General features: G+C 31.9%; 1 pseudogene; it reads right to left on the reverse strand.

The window, feature by feature from the left end:
* Positions 1-8,487: 8,487 nt before the first annotated feature.
* On the reverse strand, positions 8,488-9,033 carry LOC149532347 (deoxyuridine 5'-triphosphate nucleotidohydrolase pseudogene; annotated as a pseudogene).
* Between the last annotated feature and the right edge of the window lie 458 nt (positions 9,034-9,491).

Genomic DNA, 9,491 nt, shown 5'->3' on the forward strand with positions numbered 1-9,491 from the left:
CAATAAACAACATCATCTTGGATTGCTCCAAAAGTAAATGTTGTACAATTGCATTTTGCATATGTTGGCTGAAAAGGTATTGAGAATGGGTTTGTTTCTCTTAAAGCTCCATACACCTACAAATAAAATGTGAAACAATCCAATTAATGTAAGTTAGAAATTGCAGTAAAAATTTGATAGCATAAAAGTTATGTGAGATTGACAATATAATTTGTTTGAAAGAGTAGAATAGATTTTGAGAAAAATACTTGATCCATACATACCTATTTGGTTGAATGTAGTAATGAATATAAGTTATCTATGGTTTCTTTATTTGTAAGGGGTCCAATAAAATTTGACTTTGAAGTGTGAAATGCCAAGTCCTTTCCATCATTTCTTTTTACAATATTTTTGAATAGTATCGTTGGATAATTTTTTATTCAGATGCGTTCCTCAATGGCAATATAATTGTAGAAAAGATTGGGATGAATATATATCTATTGTAATTGAAGAATATTATTTGTCAGAAATGTATGTAATGTAAATATTTTTTTTTTTTTAAGTAATAGGCTATATTTGTTTGAATGTGGTACTTATTATTTACCTGTGCAGAATCATGTTTTGCTTCTCCATCTTTTATGTCTAGGATATAGTGAAGGGTAGTCCTCTTTGCTACCACTACAATTACACCAATTATGCCCACTGTATATTTTTTTGTAGATAGTAAGAGAAGTTTTATTGTTGTGTTGGGTATATAGAAAAATTGTGGGCAAATTTTAGATATGGGTTGAATAGTGATTTCTCCAGTAAGTTGCAAAATGTATTTATAGTCACCATGGTCATATCCTATTTTTGAAGCAATTTGAAAGTTTGTTATTTTAACACTTGACCTAGGAGAAATTATTTGTTCATACTTTTGAACAAATATTCCTGTCATGTTGAGGGTTACAATCATCTCTCCTTTTTTATCTGTTAAATCTGTGCAGAGGACTTCAATTGTGTTTCTTATTTTATCAAGGTTTGTTTTGTATGCTACTATAATGTCACCCTCAAAAACTTTACCAAATTTGTGTGCATTCAATTCTTTGATTGATACTGCATTATGAATGTCTATTTTGGTGTTGAAATGTATGCAAGTTTGCATTTGCTAATTTCATAAGAAACTACAAATTGTTAATCATACATAATTTTGTAAGAGATGAAAAATAAGCTTACACTTTTTGTTGTCTTGGTTGAATGATATTGGTGTTTGCTTCTGATCTTTTGTTGCCCTTCATTTTTGTGAAATGTGAATGAGAATAAAATGTTAGAAGAGTATTTATTGAAAGAAAGAAAGACAATAATTAGGAGTAAGGCATTGTTGTTTCTTACTATTTGTTTGCTTTTATAGTCATCAATATTGAAGTAGTAGAGAGATAACATCATGATCACTCCAATATGCTATCAATTATTGAGCTTATTTTTGTGTGTGGTAGCGAATACAAATTAATTATTGTTAGTTCAGAAGTATTGATAACCAAATTTGTTTCTAATATTTGAACATTGTTTACATTAATTTTTCTAGATTCTTAATGATGATATTGTTCTTAACTAATGTGACAAGTCCGTGACTATGATGCATATAAATAGATTGAAACATTGTTAGTTTTTCATGATATTGTATCTAAAATGTATGTGTTTCTTGTAAACATATAATGTTTGAATGTAATTGTTGGTCATTTTTTACCCCCCATTTAGCCCATCATCAATAACTGATCTGAGAGATTTTCAATAGGCTAGATTCTTTTGATGTGGGTTAACATGCTTTTGGGTCAAGTTAACATCTATGTTAACACAGTCTCTTCATATGCCAAGTTGATCGTTTTTCCTTCATGTGTCGAGTGACAGGTTAACATGCATTTTTTGTAGGGGTTAACATTTTGTGTTAACCATTTTTGCTATTTTGAGAAGTAACTTTTCTTGCTTCCGCAAAATCACAAAATTGTATGTTGCCTCTTTGACCACGTATTGGGAAATGTGCTAACAAATGAATGCCAAATGGTGGGCTAGTTCCTTTAGTGCATTTACTCATCGTTAGATTAAGGATTATCTATGGTTGTCGCTATGTTGCTATGTAAAGTTGCAAGATAGTTATTTCATGTGACATAGTGAGCACTTGCTGAGTTGGCCCATTTTTTCTGCATGTGTCAAGTTGCGGGTTAACACACATTTTCATGCTAGGTTAACATTCTACATGAACCATTTTTGCCATTTCAAAGAATGACTTTGCTGCTCTTTCCGAAATCGATAAAATGCTACTGCCTCTTCAACCAAACATTGAAGAAATGTTCCAACCAATAGTTTCATGCCACATGGTAGATCTTTCTTATGTTGGGCTACGAATTTTTGGATATTTTCTAGATGCATTTGGGTTATCCATTCTTTCAAAGAAGATCTTGATCTACAGTTTGGTTTTATTCATCAGTTGGGAAGATTTTTGCAGCACTTGAGCCATTCATATTTAAAAAAGGATCTACATTGACAACTCACCTCATTGGTCCAAATCAAATCTATTCCACAAAGGCCAACTCTAAATTTTTCATGGTGGGTTAACTTGTGTGTTATCCCATCCCACATTTTTGACAGCGGTGTTGATTTATTTGTGGCGGTCATGGCATGTTGCAAGGATCATTTCTTCAAGAAAAACTAGCATTTTGGGGCTTGTTCCATGGTATTAATGCATCTCCATGCCTCTTTATTACATGTAATGATCAGATCTTTTATATTTGATCTCTTACGACTTGATGCGTTGGCTTTGTCCTTCTTGTCACTTCACTACAACAAGTTGATTTCAAGATCAGATTTTAGTTCTGATATTCATTTATTGCTTTTGTCTGCAACTTGACTCCACCTTTGGTTGGGGTTTGAACCCCATAATTTATATCTAAGTTATGCCTAAATTCTATAAAAGATAGTTGTAAATATGTTTCAAGGGTTCTGATTTTTGCAAAAAAGTAGTTCTATCATGATCTCTTATGAGTCCTTCATACTTTTATATATCTTACTTGTAACCACTCTAGATAAATGTTGTTGAATGTCCTTTGAAATCTGAATGAAGGAACAATCTTAGAACCCTTATTGTGTCTGCTTGTTGCTTAAATTTCTGATTTGATAGAATTTGTTGAGATTTACTCTTCGAATCCCTGGGTTCTATCTTAGTTTTAACTGTAGGTGAGATTGGATTTCTCATGTAGGTTGCAAGTCAAGATATTCTACCTTTTTTTCAAGTTGTGACATTGTGAATGCTAGCATTCCCTTCAACTTCTTGTCTAAAGTACATACTTCTTCTGAAATATTTATATGTGAATGATTCTTGGAAATATTATGTTCTTGTTATCTATCCAAATTTATTTCATTGAGTTAGGCCAGCAATATCTTCATCCTACCATCTGGTGTATCACCTCCTTTTACTTTTCTAGCATTTAGTTTCATGCAAGAAATCCTCCTATCCATTTTCCCCTTCAAGTTTTTTTTTAAATCTAAAGAAGTAAACTAGTGAAACATCAAGAGGAACCGGCCTATAACTCAGAGATTCACTCCTAATCCTGGTACACCCACTACCCAGGAGTGTTTCCATGTTACTCAAAGTGACTGAATTAAGAAATCCAATTAGGGTGCAACTTTTAGAGATAACAGTAATAAATCATAGTGATTTGCAATATGATCAATATGTGGTGGAAGGTTTCTTGTATTTAGTGATATAATATTTATTGTTTATTCATATCATTCTCAAAATTTGTATGTGTTAATCTCCATTTTGCATCTGTTGTTAATCAAAATATTTCAGTTGTTATTTTATTTTTAACATTGATTTTTTTTGGTTAGTGGATTTAGTAAGAATAGTGAATTTATATCTTGAACATGAGATAGCACTATGTATACTAATCCATGATTGTTAACTCCCAAAGGGTCAAATGAAATTCCATCAAGTGTAAGTCCTTGTGATCTATGAATTGTTCGGGCACATGCTAGTTGTATGGGAAATTGTTTACGGACCTTGACATGTCATGGGTTCTTTTTTTTAGATATCAGCTTTGATATTCATAGAATAAGTACCCATTGTTTAGAGATACTTGGGGTATATAGATTTTGGAATTGGTTTGATTGGATTTGTCCAATAGTTTTGTCATTGAACTCAATCCATATTGCATCTCCCTTATTTGATGTTGAGTATGTTTTGAAAATTTCATGTGCGCCATTTACTAGTTCATCTTCAATGTTATAGTTTCCTGCATATAATTCAACCAACATGTTGGTTTTAAAAATAAAATGTTGTGGTAGTGATATTTTAGCATATTCTATTACATTATCATAATTTTCATCGATTGTATTAATGATAAATGGTTCACTACAGATAATGGATAGCATTCTTTGATTATGTAAATTCACTAAGTCATTAGTATGAAAAAGATATGGGAAAGTTGGGTCAATAGGAGGTTGTCTAAAACATTTTTGTTGACATATTCTATTTCATAATTTGTTTGTGAATTTGTTTGCATTTTGTTTAATATAGAGATGAATAAAGCATTTTTTTTGTCACATTGTAGTTTGTAATTGATAACAGGTTACCATATCTTTCCAAAAATTGTATGGTACCTTTTCCTTGTTAATAATAGTGTTTTCAAAAATAAGACTATCTTGTATTGGTTGTGCTTGGTAGAAGTCTCCACAAAAAATAATGTCAACACCACCAAAATACATTGTTGGGCAATACTTGATTTCTCTAAGTCTTTTGTCAATTAGATATAGAAATTGACTTCCAATTAGAGAGGCCTTGTCTATGTAAAGAAGTTGTAATTGTGCATAATGTTTTTGTAGACGATCCATTGCATCATTGTTAAATAGAGTGAAGGTGGATTTTTTGAAGGGAAAGAATAATGCAGAATGTATTGTTGTACCTCTTGCATTGAAAGTTGTTTTCCTTCGTAGGCCATTACTAGTCCTTTTGGTTTGAGAGGATCTGACTTAGGATCCAAATTATAGATGCGTAATAGCACTTGGAATATTGCTTTTGTTGTGAAAGTTTTTCTTGTTCTTGCATCTCTTAATAGAAATAGGTGTATAGGTTTTCTTTCAGGATTTTTTTTCATTGTAATATCTTTTATAATTCGTTGTTGTTCTTCATTTAGTCGTTGTCTTAGTTTATAATATTATACATTGTTTAGGAGTTTAGAATTGTCTACTATTTGGAATCCTATATCAAATTCAATTTTCTTACCTTTAGATATTGTAAATCTAAACTGAGATCATAATTTTTAGTAATATTCTTTGCAAAGTTATCATTGATTTTTTTTTATCATCAAAAGTTTTTTTTTTGGTTCAAATTGTTCAAATGCGTCATCTAAATCTCCCCACGCTGAATTGAAATCATATGTGTATTTAGATTCATTTTGTTCAATAATGTTTCATAATGTTTGTATTATTGTTGTATTGTTTCAAATTCATCTTTGGTTGTGTTTTCATTCTTTTGAAATGGAACATGCAACACTAATTTTTCTCTGTAGCAGTTTTCATAGTCAACATGTTTGTTATATTTAATAAATCTAATGACACTTGGCTTTTTTTTTTTTACTAGATTTCCTTTAACAATTTTATAGTTTGATGTGAAATCTGCTAAGAAAATTATTATTAAATTTTATGGACAATTGGCATAGTGATCAATTATTGATTGACACATTATTTGCTTTGAATCATCATATTCCTTTTGTAAGAGTGAGTTAGGCTTAAGGATAAATATGCATTCTTCTTGAGAAGATGTATTGATGAAAACACATTTTCTTGAAGATGAATGTAAAGGTAGTGATAGTATTATATGTGTCGCTAGTTGACTAGACATTTTTTGGAGGTTAAGCATTGTATTTTCCAAGGTGTGAATCATTTATATAGCATCAATGTTTGTGGTTTCATGGTCTCTTCTTATTTTTCTAAAAGTTTTTTTCATTGATTTATCAATTCTTGTCATGCATGATGAACAATGTGTCATAGTAGCATATGCATTTAGTGCAAATTGTGCATTTGTATTTGCCTCCCATAGTTGTGATATTTTTTTTGCAAAACTATTATTCCAAATATGTGATGGATCTCTTTTTAGAAAAAGTGTTGATTTTGTTATTGTTGATTATATTGCTTTCAAGTAGTCATCTTCATTCATATTAATTTCTTTTAAGAATGATTCAAAAGTCATAGATATGTCATAGTTTTCACATTGCAGAATCTTTGATATTTTAGTAGCATTATTAAATATGGTTTCATTGGTAGGTATAATTGGCTCAAGTATGGTTGTTTTTCTCATTGGTGGTAATGGAAAATTATATCTACATTGTGATTTTCTTGTTTTTTCTACAACTTCTTATGTGGTAGTGTTGATGCATTTTTCGAAGTGTATCATTTAGTGGTTGTGTGTTGCATGTATTGACCTTGTCAACGAACTCTTCTATATCTCTACATTTTAATTTTTTCTTATATTGGTGCATTTTGAATCCATACTAAAGCATGGTCATGTTCATTTCCTCTATTTTGAAATTTTGTAATGAAGAAGAAATCATTGATATGTCCTAGAGTTGTGTCATCATGAAGCATTCATTTTTTTAGGTAGTTCATTTTATGTCCATAAGATTGTGTACAATTGATTGGGTTTTTTTGAATGATATAGTCAATATCAAGGTCATTTTGTTCAATCGGTTGTTTTTGTGTTGTCTTTTTTTGTATAGCACTAGTAAAGTTGATAGTAGTGGTTGCCATATATGTTCTGCACTTGAGAAGGTCAAGAAAAATGTTGGAGGACCTAGTTGTCTTATCATTGCAAACACATTCTTCTTTGTTTGTAATAGATAATCTGGAGAAATATGGATATGTTTGAAATCCATGTATCCAATATCTGATTTCAATATCTTTTCTAGATTTGGTTTGTATTTGACATCTTTTGTGAGTAAGATTCATCCTTTTAATTAACCTTTTCTAATTCTTACTGATATACTATAAATTATTTTCTCTATGATGATACACACTACTCTGAAGAACAATTTAGTTATATGAGTTGCAAAATCACAACTATTGTGTAGTATTTCCCATTGCACTATTTTTTGGTACTTGTAATTGTGGGTTATGTCAAGATCTCATGGCTTCCCAAAACATAAAATTGTAAAGTTCAACTCTTCTGCAAATTTATCTTTAAAAATTCCCAGTGGTTGATTTACTTCAGGAGGTGCAATTTCAAGTATTTTATCGTGTAATTTGTATATAGTTTGAGACTCCGAGAAAACATGTACAAGTGTATATGTACGAGTTTCTACATCATCATAGTTTCCTTCTGTTGGTAAATAGATTTGTCCTTCTTCTTCCTTGTGACAATATGACTCTTCATGCTCGAATGTTGAATAACATCTGCTTACAATAGTTGAAAAGCCATCTTCTAATTATCGGCTTTTCTTTGAATTTATAGGTACAACTCCCTATGTGGATGATTTTCAAAGAATTATGTTTTTGTTTTTAAATCTAACAAGAGGTATGCATGCTCTTAACCTGAGAGCAGAAGAGGCTAATCGAACTAAGTCTAACCAGAGCTTAATTCAAGCAGGAATACTTACTAATCCACAAACCAAGCTATAGAATCCACAAATCCTATGAATTCATAACCCAACAACTATCTACAAAAATTTAAATGAAATGATTAAGAACTTCTACTAAATCTTTCCCTGAATCTCCCAAAGCACATTCTACTCTGTTTAATTCATATCCTTATAACAAAAAGAAAGAAACATCCTTTCTTACTTCCTCCAATTCAGATTTAAAAGAGAGACACTTAGAAGCAACAACTAATTAAGTGGAACAAAAAATCATTGACATAAAATCCTCTTTATTGGCTCCACAATATCAAGTCTGATACATCAACCATTTTGCCGACCCTTGCATTTTCTTTTTACAATAGTTTATATAGGGATTACAATATATGATCTTCATAAGAATCTGAAGTGTTTCAGCTTCCAGAATCTAGAAAGGTGAAAGAATAACACTTTTGAAATTACAAATACAAAGAAAATCAAAAGGCTCTATCTTTTCCTTTGATCTGCCTCGAAGAATGTGAAATGAAAAGACTCTACCAATTGACATGAACTTGAAGTATGCCACATCTGCATGTTTGAATTGATGAAGAACACCATTTACCTTACTCACTTTTTCCCAACAGTTGCACTACTTCTTTTTCTTGCCTGTTTATCATCTCCATTCACATACACTAAGAAAAGACAATACCATGCTTCTCACCTGCACAATTGCGCAAACACTTGGAGTGCTCCTGTTTAGTCCAACAGAAGTAAAAAATGACTCTTGTAGTCGATTACAATGCAAAAGGCCATTTCATTCACCAGCAACAATGCATTATGTTTCTCTAGAATCTTCTAAAAATGTTTTAAAAAACATTTTCATAAAATTCAGTACATTCAAATGTTCTTGAGGAAGAAGATAGAAAGCTCATATTTCGACACCTGTTGATCCAAATCCACCTTCACCCCGGGCTGTAGAATCCAAACTATCCACCTCTAGAACCTCTGGAGTTGGAATCTTCTCAATAATTAACTGAGCAATATGATCACCAGCATTAACCCAAAAATCCTGATCAGAATGATTGAAGAGAATCACAGCCACTAGCCCATGGTAATTTGCATTAATAACCCCATCACCAACATCTATGGAATGCTTCCAAGCTAACCCAGACTATAGATCATAACCAACAGCCAGAGAAGATGCCCTGCTTAGCAAGATAGCATTGCAACAAAGCTTCTTTACACACAGTAATGCCTCTGAGCTGCAGTTCGAATTAGCAGAACTTTCATTTTGGTACTCTTGCACCTTCTGGATTATGGGTAGAGGTTCTGGCATTGCTTCGCCTTTCACAGAGAGAGTAGAGCAAAAATTCAACCCATTCAATTCTCCACGATATTGTTTTAACTGTACCACACAAGAGCCCGTGGCCAGGCTTCTTGTAAATCGTATTTTCACCAAGGGCGCACTTATCATGTTTTATAGAGGGACCAAGTTGTGCTTAGAAAGCTGCACGATATAAATGACTTTTGGACCCATTGACATGTGGCGAGATCCCATGAAGCCGCAAAGGTAAACTAGCATCATAGTAGCTTAGTGGGAGTTGTAGATTCAATGCACTTAGAACACAAAGAATGGGAAACATGAGTTCGGCTTTGTTACACGAGATAAAAAAAAAATTTGAAAGCTGAGACGTGTTTACTAGATTAAAATGAAAAATCCTACACCATAAGAAACCCAAACCATCACAAATTCGATGCACTTTGATATGATGCAACTATCTCTTTGGAGCTATCAAAATCAAGATACCCACCTTGTCTTATCTTATATGTTTCAACATCAAGCTTCATACCTCCTTCTTCAACATGATCGTATATAAAGAAAGTTCAACAGTCGCCTGCCTTGTTTCACTTGAATTTTGAATGGAAAAATTT

This window comes from Cupressus sempervirens, chromosome 10 (genome assembly GCF_028749045.1).
Source record: "Cupressus sempervirens isolate cs-2001-9-10 chromosome 10, ASM2874904v1, whole genome shotgun sequence".
NCBI classification, from domain to species: domain Eukaryota; kingdom Viridiplantae; phylum Streptophyta; class Pinopsida; order Cupressales; family Cupressaceae; genus Cupressus; species Cupressus sempervirens.